We start from the raw sequence: 17324 nt of genomic DNA, 5'->3' as shown, positions 1-17324 counted from the left end.
AGAGGAGACACCAAAATTAGAGATTAAGAAAGTTCCCTCATGTTTACCATCAGATTCTCCATGGGTTCAAGGGAATAATCAACAAAAAAATGAATATTTGAATGACATGGTAGAAGATGACACAAAAAGAGATCCAATTGCACAAGTGGACCAGGGGCATCACAACTATAGTGAAATATGGTTCTAGAAAATCATTAAGTTGCAGCAACACACTCTTCTTCAACAATTCATGATTTCATCTAAGTCAAGGAAATCAGTCTCTCACATTCAGTACATGTTAAAGCATATATTTTGATCCTACCCAAGATTTTATCTATCATCTTGATGTGCACATGGCTCCATTGGAAATATTCCTATACTTGAAAGAAATTTTGTTTTTTTCAAGTAGAGTGGGATAGATAAAAGAAATAAAAGAATTGAAAAAATAGAAAAAGAGGGAGAAAAATAAAATTTTAGGTGCTTGAGATTAGCTCATTGATTGAAAACTTCCATGAGGTGGTCATTGGGTTGAAAAAAAGAGAAAAAAATGAAAAAAATAAAAAAACATAGGTGAAAACCTCTTTTGAGGTTCCTGAGATTGGCTCATAGATTGAAAACTTCCATAAGGTCATCAATGGGTTGGGAAAAAGAGAAAAAAAAAGAAAAAGAAATTATCCTAGGTGAAAACCTCTCTTGAGGTGCCTAGGTAGTCCTACTAGTTGAAATACTCATTGAAGTAGCTAGTAGGGCTAAGTAAAAGGGAAAAAAAATGAAGAAGGAAAAGGGAAAAAATATAAATTCTTTGTTCATCTCTCTCTGATGAATGTAGGTGCTCTCCAACCTCTCCAAGCAACAAGAACAAGTTAGTAGAAAAAGAAAAAAATTGATCAAAACCTAGTCAAAGGAAGTCAAACTTGGGCTTTCTCCTCCTTTTCTCAGATGCTCCAACATGAACAAGGACATTTCAATCCATCACCCTCATCCATTTTCAACATCCACCCATCATTTTCAAGTCTTTCTGATTCATTTCCCTTATTTTCCTAAAATGCTACAGGAAGGTTATGTTTTGCTACAGGACGTCAAAATACATAGGGCAAAAAATTATTTTTACCATATCTCAAAAATCATGCATCCATTGGCTAATATGTTTCATGGGAAGATGCATATTGAGGATGGTAACATCCTCAAGAAATTTGAACAAATTCTAGCGCACACATTTCAAGAAATTAGTCTCCATCACCTACAACCATTTTTATTTTTTCTCTATATTCATTCATCCATTTGCCAAGATTTTTTATGGGGAGGTGCATAAGAATGATTGAAACATGCTAATTTTTTTTTAGGTTAATCCAACATACCATTTTATAGATATGGATCAAACAATTTTACTACTGCAGTGTTCCAGAATTGCTACAAGAGTGACCAAAATTGCTAAAGGATTGTGATTGACATAGAGAGAAGGGTAAATCCTATGTTTTCCTTATGGGAATGATGAAATAAGTCTACCACACCACCATCACCAATATTCCACACCATTTAGCCACGTATCTACTAAAATAATCATCTATGTCCATCAAACATACCCATTTTCACCTCTTCTAACATCATATCCACCACATCAGAGACTTCTAATTGTTGTCCTTAGATTTATCATGAATTACGAGTTTCATTGGAGATTTTATCTGAAGGATAATACGGTATTATAAGGGTCTATGTGACTACTATATGAAGACACACAATGATGTAGCAGTCTACAATTACCATACATGAACACAATTGAGAGCACTAGAATGAGGAACCAATCATCATGAAGACATTGGAGAGTCATTTCCTCAATTTTAGGTAGCCACAAGACCTATGCAAATTTTCTATAGGATCATTTTTCATCTCCAAAAACAACCTTTGATCCATGGTGGCAACTACATTTTGATCAAAACAATGAAAAAATTCCATCCAATGGAAAACAATAGATGAATGTGTCATTTTGTACCTCAGAGGGAATTCCAACAATCACGTGAATCTTCCATCCACTGAATCCAAGTTCCAACAATTAAATTAGGAAGAGTTCCATCAATATATCAGGCTCCATCAACCATATCAGTCTTCCAATCTTCACATTAACAGATCTAATAGTCAGATCAACAACTCCAACATCACCCGCAAAAACACACCCAAGGTAAGACTCAGGTATGCAATCCTCTAAAACTTTCCTATGAACTTATTTTAGCTTGAAAAAGGTTGCAAGTGTATGAATGAAAATGATTTTTATAGCCAAAATGAGCAGTAGAGCAACCTCGGCCTTATCTAGCAGATAACATCACCTTTTCGCAAACACACCCACGTGTATGGGAGAGGAACAAGACAAAGGTGAACAAGGCTTGAGAAAGTGGGTTGTAATCATTTAGTAGTGATGGAGAACAAGGACAAAGGGGTAATTGAGGGACAACTCAGTTAAACTCAAAGCACTATGAGTTTATTTTGCATGCAATGAAAACAAGAGAGAAAAATATTGAAAAAAGAAAAAATAATGAAAAAATCAATAAAAATTAGAAATAAAAGAATAGAAAGGTGGACCTACCACCTCTTGGCATGAAACGAATTGCTGCTATAGGAAGGAACATAGCTACCATAAGAGATTGATAGATTGATATAGGAAGTCTACAAAGGGCTATAAGAGATTTTTTTTTCTACTAGGGTGTTGGATTATGATTAATTAATTACTACAAGGTACAAAGAAACACAACAAAGCTACGAATGATCTGCTACAGAGAGTGTGGGATGAAAAATGGTAAATTCTCCAAGGTTGAAAGGTATCCAAGTCACTGGTTTGGTTATCACGTCATTCCTTTCTTTTACTTATGTTTATTGACCATAATTTCTCCCTCTATAAGAAGAGAGAGCTCTTTGTTAAGTGTTTTCAATTCCATAATTTAATGAACAAAGGTAATTCAAATTGCTAGTCAAGGGCATTCATAATATTTGTTGGATAATATGATGTGGCATGGCCAAGGATTAGTATCAACAATAAGAGGCTTGGAATTCGATGAGAATGACATTACTAATGAGCTAATTGATGCCAATAAAATCTTATTTTCGTGAGGAGAAGTGTTAGAGGAATAACAAGAAGACAAACCAAAAGCAAGGTGTTGCACGCACAAATAGAAACCATTACAATTGAAGAATCACCTGAGAGAAAGAAGAAGCCTAAACTTGCATTAGAACTTCCATGGGAAACCAAGATAGGGGAAGAAATGCAAATAGAAGAGTAGCAAGAAGAGCACCTAGAGGAGCAACAACTGGACCAACAAACATAGAATGAAGTAGGACAACATACATGAAGAACCACAGGGCAAGGAGGATGAATAGGTTGCTTAGAGAATGAGCAATAGTTTTAGTAGGGGGTATGATGGGCCTCCAAATTAGACACAAATTAAAGCCCATCTAAGCTTTCTTAGGTGCATGAAGGCTATATTAAACCTCTCCCTCTACACATAATAATGTTATCTTAGCTTTAATATGTTCTTAGTAAGGTTTATAGATAATTACATATTATCTGGCTAATATTATTTATTTTTGTAGAATATTGTTAGAATATTGGGAAAATTATGAAGATATGGAGGAGGTGATAATCTAGGGACTTGCTCCCTACTATAGAAGGACTAAGATTGGATAATAAATGAACAAGTTATTATGAAATTATTGCACAAATTCTAGAGCTTGAATGATTGAGAAAATCTAGGAATGTGTTTCCTATCATTTAGTGCAAATTCCTAGCGTTGGGAACTAGATCCACTTTATGAGGGATTTTGGAGGGGAAAGATACCTCCTTTCAAGGAGAATGCTTCCCCGTCAGTTTGTATAAGTACTGTTTGGAGCTAAACTTGCATGTTTTTACTTACCTTTTTATCCTATTTTCCTTCACATTTGCACTCCTAACTAAGTCATTTCATATCCTAAATCATGTAGGTATACCTCTAATCATGTCTTTATGAATTAATTAATCATTGAATCATAGTCTAGGGGATTATGACCAAAGCGCTTGCTAAAATTCATCTTATGTAGATTTTTAAGTCAAATGGCTAAGTTTAAACATCGAGCTGGAGAGCTACTATCGAACATCAACTGTAACTGTAGAATTGATCCAGACTTACTCTTTCTATCTTTTGTATTCAGTTTTGGGCTTATTACATCCTTCATGTAAATCGCAGGCAACAATTACCTTAATTTCAGGAATTGTTTTTGTATAAGAAAGGATAGAGAGTTTGAAACCAGAGGTTGGAGACAAGAGAGTTGAGCTTGGTAACTGTTAGTGTCAGTCTTTGAAGCCTTCCACCAGCAATCAAACATGCTATTACAAAGTTGTCTTAGGGTGTCAAAGTCAAATTTTGTCATTTCAGTGAGTCTTCAAGTAAAATTTGGTTACTAGGTATTAGATCTAGGATTGTTTTCACTCCTTCCAAAGTTTTCTAAGTGTCGGTCCATGTCACCATTCATCTGAGTGTACCATCATTCAAAAATTTTCCATCATCATTTCAGGTTCCAATGGGTCATTTTACACCTTGTTTGTGCTTCAGTTGTATTTGGGTAAGGCTCATTTCCCTCTCCTAGGGTTTTGAAGGTAATTTTTCTTGGATGGTCAAATCATCAACAAAACTTGTATCTTGATGCTCATACACCTTCCCCTATCCTTAATATACTTTCTTAAGCACTTCCCATCCCTAATATCCCTCAAATTCATCATTTTCCCACAAACCCTAGCTTATTGCTACAATTTGACAATTTTCTAGGTTAGGCCTGTGTTTTGTCCTTTTGGACCCCTTCCCCTCACTCACTATTTGAAATTATACTTTCCCCTGCTTCCTAACATCCCTACCTATTCTCCAATATTTTCTCAAGAATTTAGAAGCCCCTTATCCCCTTCATTTCCCTTCATTTCTACAAATCCCCTCTTCCACATATCGGGATAAGTTTTATTCAAATTATGTTTTGGAAAAATAGAAGATGAATTTGACAAAAGTTAGAGAGGTTTTTGTCCATAATTGACCCAATAAGAAATATCTTTAAGTTTTTACACAGGTTTCATGGTTTGGGAGAAATGTTGAAAACATCATTTCCCTCAGGAGGGTCGCTGCACCTCTGGAGTGACCTCGGTAAACTCAATTTTTATCCTATATGGAATGACCAAATCACTTTCTTGATGAGTCAACGGATAATTAGACACAAATATATTTCGAATGAGCTATCATGAGCTCAATTTGGAGTTGAGGAAGACCTTCAAAAGTTGACCGCAACAACACTCTACATTTGGGCATCCTCATTCTGCACATTTTGACTAGTCTTGGGCGATTTGACTTTTGATAGGGAAAATGAACTCCAAATTGAAAAATTCAAGATGTTCTGGAAAGTAGACTCGACAATATTTCCAACAAGCTACCACATGCCCAATTTTGGCATTGGGAAGACTGTCAAAAGTGAGTTTGAAGTTGGCACTACACACTAGAGGCCGGTGCTACGCTTTTCACTGGAGGAATTTTTGAGGAAATGGCTTACATATCTAGATTTAGCATGATGAGAGCATCAAACCTAGAAAAAATCAGAAATTTTGGAGAAAAACGTGGTCACCAAAAGGTCAAAAAATCATCAAATAATGACCTATCTGCCTCCTTTTGGACACACAGAAGCATCCTTGGGAGATTCCACTTATGGGGGGGGTTAGTGACCTCCAAATGCAAAAATTCAAGATGTTATAGAAGCTAGAAAATAATAACTTTCCAATGAGCTATCATGGGCTCAATTTGGCTAAGAGAGAGGCCTCCAAACATGGCTGTGAAGTGGCACTACGCACCTGGCCAGTGGCGCTACGCATAGAGCCAGTTTGCCAAAAAATCCAATTTTCGCCTACTTTCACTGCAAGTTGACTTTCTCTTTCTTCATGGATGAATTTATGATTGTAAATGATGCTATGCAATGTAAATGTAATTTTAAAATGACCTTAGAGGGTAGATTCATCATTTTGAGGTGGTGTTGGGGTCAATGAATCAATTTCCATGCTTATAGAGGCAAGCTATTCCACTGCCTATATTCTTGTTCCTTTTTTGGAAATGGTTGTAACAGTCCCTTATCTCTTGGATTCAACTATTGATGGCTAGAATGGTGGTTTGATGTCTATATTATGTATTATTTCAGTCATTAGCAAAGGTTGGACTCTCTTAGATGATTTCAACTACATTGTACATCTTTACAATAGTTTGGCAAGGAAAGAAACCAAGATTTGCAGCTTTTTTTGTGGGATACTTGTGGTAAAGTGTTTCTGCATAGTTTTCTCTTTTGTTATTAGTGTTTATCATGTTTTATGTGTGCTAGAATACGTTGGTTATAGTGCTCTGCCTTGGGAAAACATTTAGCTTTTGATGTTTTCTACAGTTTGAAGGGGATATATGATCTTTGCATGCCCTCCTTAGCTCCTCACCAGTTTTAATCCTACCATCTTACTCAATTTTAAGTGATAAAACACCTACCTACCTCGCCCCATAGAACACCCTGCATTCCTGACTTGATTTCTCGGACCCAAAGCTGCTTGCTCCATTTGATCCAGCAACAAAACCTTCAAAATCAACCAAAAAACCTAGAGCTACTATACCTAGCCTAAAATCCAAATTTGATTCAATCATCTCAACTGAGATTGACAAGGAGAGAGCCCTCTCCCGACCTGGTAGGGCTAGCTACTAGGTTAAGCATGGTTTGTGGTTATCCTAGGATTGCCTCCCTTCAGCCTGAGGTCGATCTAGGCTCTAACATAGTGGCAACCATACTAGGGAACATAGTGTTTTGTTCCTCATGTAAAATGTATCAAGTTTAGATCCGATTGTTGATGGTGGACAACGATCAGACACTGGAAGGATTAAGTCATTCACCTGGCAACTCCAAATCAGTTTCGAGATCAAATCCAAGGACTCCACTGGAGGATGAACCTGACCAGCAGAAACATGAAAGGACAATATGGAAAGATCAGGTATTCAAGTTGGAATTTAATCAAATACATTATGTTCTTTGTTATAAATTATTTCTTCTATTTTCCCAATAATGTCAAGAAGGCTTTACAAAGTATATTGTATTTGAGGAAAGATCCTAGACCTAGAAATGAGTATGATGTTCAAGACCATGGCTCACTGATTGAAGAAAAACAAGTTGCTGATCCAAAACATTTTCTTTCTTATCCCAGTTGTCATACACCTGATAATTATTGTTTTATAGATCATCATGGAGAAGAGAGATTTGATGATATGACATGTATGCTTGATAATGTGTTTTATACTGATGATTTCCCTAAGTTTTATCAATATGATGATGATTATGTTCTCCAAACAGAAGCTAATCTTGCATAAAAATAAACAGCTGGTTTGTGGATGGAGGAAGTTCATTTTCAGCAGCTCGAATAAAGTGGTCAGTCGTTGCATATCAGCTGTGGAAGTGAGGAGGAAATTGCAGCAAACTTTGAAGTATGTGAAGGATCTTTGCCTTTTTGTTTTACTTTGTTTCAGTTCATCAGAGACAACTTTCGTGCAATCAGAAATCAATCGTCGATAAGTTTTGATCTAAACCACCTTGAGGGAAATGAAATCCTTGTTCAAGACTTCTCACATCCAGATTTGCAGCCTCCGAATGCCATTGAATGTCAGGTTGAAGATAAAGACTTGGAAGCTAGAAGATATGATCAAATGATGCAAGATGATTCTATATCATTCTGTTTTGAATCATTTCAGTTTTTGAAGGAAATTTTGCATAGCATATCTTCAAATGAGCACCCTATAGAAAATCATGCAATCTCATTGGAACTAATAGAAAATGGGTTGCAACAGTATTTTCAAGTTTTTCACGATCCAATCGCTGATGTTTTGGATGATGTCTGTAGTCAAAGTCCTTCTCCATTAGCTAACTGTGAGCTTGAAACAAGTATTGATACAAATTTGATCTGACAGTTGGTTTCTTTGTCATTGTCAACAGGAGTCTCATCACAAAGCTTAGATGAAAGTTTGCATTCATTGTACGAGGTGAATAAAAGTAATCCATTGGATGAGCTAAGCCCCAGTGCACATGAATTTCAAGATCCTTATGCAGTATTTTTGGAATCGGATAGAGAATCCATATTATTCAACGGATCTATTTACAAGTTTTCATGGGAGTTGCATTGCAGTAGTTTTCTCTTCTTTCTCATAAACAAGCACTTGCGGAGAATTCAAATAGCAACCATAATGCTTACTTGGTTGCATTGGTTGTTTCATTTCACTTGATTAGGTGATGAATGGAATAGTTAGAGTAGGGTTTATTGAATAAGCTCCATTTTGAGCATATTTTCGAGTTTGTTAGTTATGTTTTAGTATCGAGTCAATTTTTAGTTGAGTAAGAGTCAGTTTGTGTATTTGAGTTATCAGTATTCGGTCAAGCATTTCAGTTGAGTTTTTTATCCATGCCCAATGGATGAGGCACTAGTCTACTTATCCCAAAGATCTACGGTGTTCTTGGCACCTCCAAGGAGCTACCATCCCTAATGGAGCCAATGTTAGTGTCAGTCTTTGAAGCCTTCCACCAGCAGTCAAACATGCTCTTACAAAGTGGTCTTAGGGTGTCAAAGTCAAATTTTGTCATTTCAGTGAGTCTTCAAGTAAAATTTGGTTACTAGGTATTAGGTCTAGGATTGTTTTCACTCCTTCCAAAGTTTTCTAAGTGTTAGTCCATGTCACCATTCAGCTAAATGTACCATCATTTGAAAATTTTCCAGGATCATTTCAGGTTCCAATGGGTCATTTTACACCTTGTTTGTGCTTCAGTTGTACTTGGGTATGCCTCATTTCCCTCTCCTAGGGTTTTGAAGGTAATTTTTATTGCATGGTCAAATCATTAAAAAAGCTTGCATCCTGATGCTCATACACCTTACCCTATCCTTAATATACCTTGTTAAGAACTTCCCATCATTGATATCCCTCAAATTCATCATTTTACCACAAACCCTAGCTTATTGCTACAATTTGACAATTTTCTAGGTTAGGCCCGTGTTTTGTCCTTTTGGACCCCTTCTCCTCACTAAAAATTTGAAATTACACTTTCCCCTACTTCCTAACATCCTTCTCTATTCTCCAAAATTTTCTCAAGAATTTAGAAGCCCCTTATCCCCTTCATTTCCCTTCATTTCTACAAATCCCCTGTTCGACATATCGAGATAGGTTTTATTCAAATGATGATTTTGAGAAAAAGAAGATGAATTTGACAAAAGTGAGAGAGATTTTTGTCCATAATTGACCCAAGAAGAAAAACCACTTTCAGTTTTTACACAGGTTTCATGGTTTGGGAGAAATGTTGAAAACATCATTTGCCTCAGGAAAGGTTGCTGCACCTCTGGAGTGAGCTAGGTAAAATTAATTTTTCTCCTATATGGAATGACCAAATGACTTTCATGATGAGTCAAATTATAATTATCCACAAATATCTTTCCAATGAGCTATCATTAGCTCAATTTGGAATTGAGAAAGACCTTCAAAAGTTGACTGCAACAACACTCTGCATTTGGGAGGCTCATTCTGCACATTTTGACCAGTCTTGGGATATTTGACTTTTGATAAAAAAAATTAACTCCAAATAGAAAACTTCAAAATCTTCTGGAAATTAGACTTGACAAGCTTTCCAACGAGCTATCACATGCCTAATTTTGACATCGGGAAGGCTTTCAAAAGTGAGTTTGAAGTTGACACTACCCACTAGACGCTGGCGCTATGCTTTTCACTTGAGGACGTTTTGAGGAAAGGGCTTACATATCTGGATTTAGCATGATGAGAGCATCAAACCAAAAAAATATCAGCAATTTTGGAGAAAAACTTGGTCACCGAAAGGTCAAAAAACCATCAAACAATGACCTCTTTGCCTCTTTTTGGACGCACAGAAGCAGCCTTGGGAGATTCTACTTATGAGGGGGCAAATGACCTCCAAATGCAAGAATTGAAGATTTTCCAGAAACTAGATAGGAAGAGCTTTCCAATGAGCTATCTTGGGCTCAATTTTCCTAAGGGGAAGGCCTCCAAAAGTGGCTGTGAAGTGGAATTATGCACCTGGCCAGTGGCATTACACATAGAGCGAGTTTGCCCAAAAATCCAATTTTCGCCTACTTTCACTGCAAGTTGACTTTTTCTTTCTTCATGGATGAATTTATGATTGTAAATGATGCTATGTAATGTAAATGTAATTGTAAAATGACCTTATAGGTTAGATTCATCATTTCAAGGTGGTTTGGCGGTCAATGAATCAGTTTCCATGCTTATAGAGGCAAGCTGTTCCACTGCCTATATTCTTGTTCCTTGTTTGGAAATGGTTGTGACAGTCCCTTATTCCTTACCCCTGATGGCTAGCATAGGTGGTTTGATGTCTATATTATGTAGTTTTTCAGTCATTAGCAAAGGTTGGACTCTCTTGGATGCTCTAAGCTACATTGTACATCTTTACAACAGTTTGGCAAGGAAATAAACCAGGATTTATAGCTATTTTTGTGGGATACTTGTGGTAAAGTGTTTTTGCATAGTTTTTTCTTCTATTATTAGTGTTTCTCATGTGTTATGTGTGCCGAAATCTAATTCATTCTTCTAGCTAAATGATATCAAGATAGATACGTAGAATACATTGGTTACAGTGCTCTACCTTGGGAAAACATTTAGCTTTTGATGTTTTCTACAGTTTGAAGGGGATACATGATCTTTGCATGCCCTCCTCAGCTCCTCATCAGTCTTAATCCTACCATCTCACTCAATTTCAAGTGCTAAAACACCTACCTACCTCGCCCCACAGAACACCCTGCATTCCTGACTTGATTTCCCGGACTCAAAGCTGGTTGCTCCATTTGATCTAGCAACAAAACCATCAAAATCAACCAAAAGACCCTAGAGCTACTATACCTAGCCTAAAATCCAAATTTGATTCAGTCATCTCAACTGAGATTGATAAGGAGAGACCCCTCTCCCGACCTGGTAGGGCTAGCTACCAAGTTAAGTGTGGTTTGTGGTTATCCTAGGATTGCCTGCCTTAAGCCTGAGGTAGATCTAGGCTTTAACAGTAACATAGACTTTTACATTAATGAAATTTATATCTTTCTGATCTTTCTTTGAGTTCGTGAGTTCATCACATCCTTGATCAGGGAGTTGGGCCCACTCTCCTGATCAGGTGTTGTTGAGATAGTGTGTGCTAGTTTCCTTTTCATGTATGTATTTCTTTTCCTTGCTGTGATGGTTTGATGTAAATGATGCGAATGGAATTGCTGTTAAAGTTAATTATTTCTATCAATTCCATTGTTGTTATAGATTACTTACTACTGTCATTTCCATTTGATGTTACAGTTGTTTATTATTTGTTGATGAATTCTCAGTCAATTCTGGGATGTTGGTGGGCTCCACTATTGTAGCAATAATGCTGCGACTCCTGGGACTCCCTTATTTACTTATATCAACCCGGTAGTTCGTAACAAACTTGGAAGTGACGGTGCTGTATGCACAAGTACTAGCTCTTGCCGTAGTTGTCACTTGATCAGCTGGCACAAGTCCTGCTAAAGGCTTAAGCCAACTTCTATGAGATCTTAGAAGAAGCTTTTTAACTGATGGATGAAAGCTAACTCAAAGGAAGCTAAACTACTTGCGGAAAGAACTAAAAGCCAAAAAATAATGCAAACCCTAGCAAACCCTAATTCTACCAGCTAGTCCTACTGATACAAAGGAGAGAATGCAAACTACTGGAAGGAATGCCATTACTTCTATGAAGGTAAAATACATGTGTCTAGACTACCTCTACCTGAAGAAAACATATTTTTGTTATTTTGAATAAGTTATTAGAATTATCATGCATATGCCTTTGACTGGCTTTCTACTATGCAGGGGTGGATCAAGGAGGAGAAATGCTTGGAAGAGGTTGGGAAGGTTCAGAGAGGGTCTAAGGAGTCCCTAACACCCTTCCAGAGAGTTTCAAAAAGTTTGGCTCTCAAGAAACCTCATTTGTGAGCTTCTACAGGAAGTCCGCAGTGGTTCTACAGGAAGTTCAGGATTTTCTACAGGATGTTCAGAAATTTCTACAGGATGTTTAAAAATTGGATTTTGGTGGATGGGTGAGTGAGGGGATATGCATTAATGGATATGGAGGTAGGATAGGGGTCTGGTAGTGGCCCAGGGACTGGTGGATGGAGTGGCGAGAAGGTGTGGAGGGCTAAATTGGCTCAAAGGAGGCTGAAACAATGATTGTACAAAAAGGTAGGGTTACGTGGGCAAGAGGACAAATGTGAGACGAGGAACCTAGCTAGGAAATGGAAAAACAAGCTCTGATGAGGCTTAGGTGGATGAGAGAGTGGTCGAGATGCCCTGCACAATGTACATTTAACCGAATCAACAACGTCTTACAAATAATCAAAGTCCTAGCTAATCTACTCTAACTGTCAATAAAACGAATGAACAACAGTGTTATTGGGAAAGAAAACCATGTACATCAATCATGTAGAGAACATTTCAGAGATCTAAACCCATAATTAACTTCTGCAAATGAAAACAGTACACTAAGGATTTCATGGTCAAGCAAACTAGTGTTTTTGTTGGGGCAGCACTGTTTCTTCAGTTCCAGCCCCTGATCCAATAAGGATGAGGTGAAACAGAGAGTGTTGTTGACCCCTTTTTTGGAGCTTCTTCCTGTTATTATCCTACCAATCCATTTTAAACATCTGAAGCAATTCTATTCATAAACAATGACCTATTTAACCAACACACCTAAATCTGCCCAACAGAAATACGTTTCAAATGCATAAAAGGAGAACAACGATGCATAAAGGAAAGGTAACAGTACAAAGAAGGAGGCCCTAGGCTCTCAGGTTGGGCCCAACCCCGAGAGCTATGGCTCCTATAGGAAACTCATAGTTGATATAAAATCAGACTGCTTCTCATTATCAAAAAATAATCATAAGTCAAGATTTATGCCACAATGGCTACAAGAGAACAAAGTAAAGCTAGCAGCACTGTAGTGAAAAATATGCAATGGTTTCCAAAAGTCCCTCACGAACGCTGAGGCCTTAACATTTATACACCACAAGGGCCCTAGTTGGCCTCCTAAATCTATGGGACTTGGCTGCCCAAACTGTGAGTAAACAGCTTCTTCCAAAATCTGCTTGGCTGCCTTCTAGATCCGGTTTTGGTGGCCTTTGGAGCTCGGAGTTGGGGGTGAAGATCTCGAGGAAGGCTATTTAATGCCATAGACAACCCCCTACGAATCCTCACCCCAAGCTTGGCTGTCCTCCAGCCCATGATTTCTCGGTTTTGCTCCAACATGTGTCAAAAAATCCTGAAATGAGCACGTGTTAGCCACCTAGGAAGACTGACTACCCTTATTCGTACAAATGACATAAACATACTGAAAAATAATGCATAAGCTATGAAAAATGAAGGATTGAACAAGGATAATTAGGCCAAATGAGCCCAACAAGTTACCAAATTCGGGGCTCATCATCAACCCCCTACTAAAAGGGTTGCTCATCCCCTGAGCAACTAGTCCAGCTCCTCGTCTTTCATTGCTTTAATAACCACCCTCACATCCCAGGCTTCTGAAGTAGTATCCTCCTCACTGTCATGGAATTCGGCCTTCCTTTCCACCTCTTCCCACTGCTTATGCTCTTCTTCTTCTATGCTTCCTTCTAACAATCCCAAAAGCAAAGGTGGACTTAGCTTGAGGCTGATCCAGCTGGCCTGGAGGTTCTGCATAGACTTCTTGTAGGGAGGCACTCGTGCCAAGGCCTCCCTCATTCTAGTTGGAGTGTGATATTCCCTGATTTTGAGGTTGTGGGACAATGTGTTCCACCTACGGGTGCAAGCATGATCACAATTGTCCCCTAATAATCGCTCCATATCCTCGAAGTGTGCTATGGCCTGAGCCTGCCAATCCATATACTCTAATAAAGCTTGAGAGTTGGTTGCTAGGTGCTGGTGGGCTGATATCAATGCTGTGGGGTCCCCAGGCTCTGCTCTAATCAGCAGTGGTTCATGTAGTTCCTGGTTCATGACATTTCTGACCTCTGCTACTCTCTTTTCTTCGTGGTTTAACCATGAGGTCATTGCCATCAGCTGCATATCCCCTACTGCTGTGTTGGGGTCCCATGAGGTTACATTTGGAAGGACCAAATTATGCAGGTAGAACTCTGATAGCTTGGCCTTGTCTTCTAATGAACTGTTGTTACATAAATCCATGAACTTCTGGGGGTTTTGGATTTGGGAGATATCCCTCTGTGCCAATGTGTTAATTTGGAATTGCAGCCACTGATCTCTTAGGTATAGGCCATAGGATTTGGTCGGCTGCCTACATTGCAAAGCGTCCATTGCCCAACTGGCCATGCAGGCCAGTTGTGCCTCCTTTTCTTGCATCTGCTGTTTTAGAGATTGTATATGTATGCCTGCCTGCAATTCCCTTTCCTGTAGTTGCCAGTTTAGTTCCTCAAGATCAGCTTGCACTCCTTCTTTTTCTTGGGGTTCTGCTGTGGTGTCCTTGGCTGCTATGTCCTCTTCTTTCCTCTGTCCCTGTAGCTGTAGCTGTTGTTTGAGCTGCTCATTTTCTTCCTGTAGAAATACTCGCTGGCAGTTTCCCACATGTTTTGCCATAGCCAATTCTCTTCTTGCCCCCTTGCGTTGTTCCTCCAAGGGACCTATATCTGCTACTCCTTTAGACTTGGCTATTCTCATCCATGTGTGGGTCCTCACTCTTTCTTCCTCTAGTGCAAAGAAAAGTGGCACTGTGAATTTCTGTGGAATGATTTCTCCGGCCTCCAAAAAGTTATAATAAGAGCCCAAGCTGGGCTGGGGGCAAGGTTCCATAATGTGCTCTACCTCTTCTTCCTTTTGTGGTGATTTGGCTGCCTCCCCTTCCATTCTTTCGGTTTCCTTGAGCCTGGCCAATGTTTCCTGTAGAAAATCTTCAGCATCCTGTAGAGAGGTTTTTGAAGCCAATATTTCCATTCTCTCCCTCCAGGTAGATGTCTTCGGGCTCCCCTGCTCATAAGTGACTGATGCTTTGGAGGGGGACTTCTCCTTTGGTAAGGTAGGGGTGTCTTCAATGGTAATTGGGTCTTTGGATGGAGGTTGGGGTCTGCCGGTTTTAATTCTTACACTTCTTCTCGCTTTGAAATACAGAGGAGTCTCCGTCTTTCGTTTTTCCTTTGGCTTGGGAGAGGTACCTAGGGTGGCCAACACAGCTGCTGCCTCCCTAGCTAGAATTTTGGCCTATTTCTCCTTCCGCTTTCCTTTTTCTGGACTTCCTGTAGAAAGTCCTGTAGTGGCTGGTTTCTGGCTTCCTGTAGAAGCCGTTTTTAAACTTCCTATAGAAATAGCCTTTTGGTTTTTTGTAGAAGCAGATGGCACCGTTTTAGCCTGCTTGGCAGAAGGTGCCTTTTCCTTTAGCTTGGCTGAGGCTGCCTTAGGGGTGCCCTCACTGGCTTGTACTTTCTCAGTCCTTTCTACCTTGCTCTGTAGTCTTTTCTCCTTGGGTGTTGGTGTAATTTTACCACCCCCTGTTTTGGCAGCTTGGATTTTTTCTTGTGTTCCCTTCTGTTCTTTCTTTGGTGTTTTGCCTGGGGTTTCTTGTCCTTTAACTTTCTTCTTTGCCTGAGTGTGCTCCTTCTCCTCGTTGCTAGAGGAAGTGATCTCCTTGGCCAAAATTCGGATGTCATCATCCTTAGACAGATTCCGAAAAGTTTCCCAGGAGACAGGGACGGTGTAAGTGTGGAGTGCATCTTCCACGAGGAGCTTGATAAGCCCATGATGGGCTAGCTAGTCTGGCGTCCCCTCTCTCAGTTTGGTGGCACACTCAATCATGGACTGCAGGAGGAAGTAAGGAATGCTCAACTTTTGCTCTGAGGGTAGGTCCATTTGGTGCCTGAGTTCTGTGAGCAACTGGAAATGATAGCCATACACGATGCTAAATCACCCCTCACACGTAATATACTTCATAATTTGGAGGCTGACTTCACTCCAGAACGGCTGTAGGCTAGTTCTTCGAACTCCATTCTTGTCCTCTGAAAATTGTTCCTCTGGCAAGAAGAACTCTTTTTTAGCTTTCTGACCCAATTTCCTCTCTTCCTTATCCCAGGGTACCCCCATCGGTAGATCAGTTACTCTACTAATGAACTGTGGGGTGAGCCTGAGGGTCAATCCTCTGAAGTTGACAACGGCCAATGTCTTTGACTTCGGCTTCAAGGACCTTAGGAATTCTTCTGTAATTTCATCATCGTGACCTTGAAGCTTGTCACAGAATGACATCCAGTGTGCACGGGAAAACAAGTCCACCACCTCAGGGGTTTCCCGTAATTTCTTGGAGTCTGAAGGCTCTTTTCTAATGAACCCTCCCGGCATGGTAAAAAACTCGTTTTTGTTGTTCTGAACTTGCCTGCTCGTGTACAGAAGGAGAGCTTCGAGGTTTTTCTACACAGAGCGCAGAGCTATGTCTCTGTTATGCACACAGTCATATAAAATTCACAATTTCCCACCGGTGAGCCTTGACAGTGGCTCAATTTTAATTCAACACCCTGGAGAAAATCTTGCATGCAGACTACGACGACAATTTCATGCAGCGATAAGAAAACGGCTTTTGAATTCATAAACAGACTTGATTCACACTCTCAACACGTCGAATTCACCACCTTTTGAATTATTTGCATGGGAAAGTTATGTTCAGGCCTACCTCACTAAGAATTGCCACCCTCAACTTGAACAGTCCAAGCTTCCCCGCAATGGCGGGCTTCCTGTAGCGCAGCTTCCTGTAGAAATCGTGCACAGCTTCTAGAGAACGTTACAGTGGTTTTGGACTTTCTGAGTAGCAACAGGACATTGGAACAGGCCGAGAACTCGGGCTAACAACCTTCAGAGGATTGAGGACGCGTACTCGGCTGCCAAACGGTTGTGAGTAAATGACTGCAGTGTATCATAAGTGATTTAGCCAGCCGATTTTGAATTGCTGCGGAATTCATGGCGCGGGGGTGAGCTATCCCAGTCGATCCGTTGGCCGACGTCACAGCCATCATTCCGTGGCATGTCCCTGACTGCTGAATCCTTCCCTCTGCATTCACCGCCGCCATTCTTGTTATACTGTCGCTTCTCTCCGACTGGACGCTTCCCACGTGTCAATTTCCCATCTTTTCGACATAACCAAGGCCATTCGGATCCGACGAGGCCGTCGGACTGGTTGTGGTGGCCAGTTGAATGGCTACCCAACTTGTTCAATCCATTCATTCTCACAGTCATGCACATTTAGAGTATAGCTTATGTAATTTGACGAAATAAGGTTAGGCGCTTACC

The 17324-nt window shown here is 39.6% G+C and overlaps 1 pseudogene; it reads right to left on the bottom strand.

Annotated features, from left to right (window-relative positions):
* Positions 1-17104, bottom strand: part of LOC149231632 (uncharacterized) — an 89425-nt pseudogene extending 72321 nt beyond the window's left edge.
* Between the last annotated feature and the right edge of the window lie 220 nt (positions 17105-17324).

Source organism: Pinus tabuliformis, chromosome J (assembly GCF_031772625.1).
Source record: "Pinus tabuliformis cultivar Carrire ecotype Pingquan chromosome J, CPIR1, whole genome shotgun sequence".
Taxonomy (NCBI): Eukaryota; Viridiplantae; Streptophyta; class Pinopsida; order Pinales; family Pinaceae; genus Pinus; species Pinus tabuliformis.
Note: the sequence above shows the minus strand (reverse complement) of the source record. Positions and strands in the feature narration are given on the sequence as shown.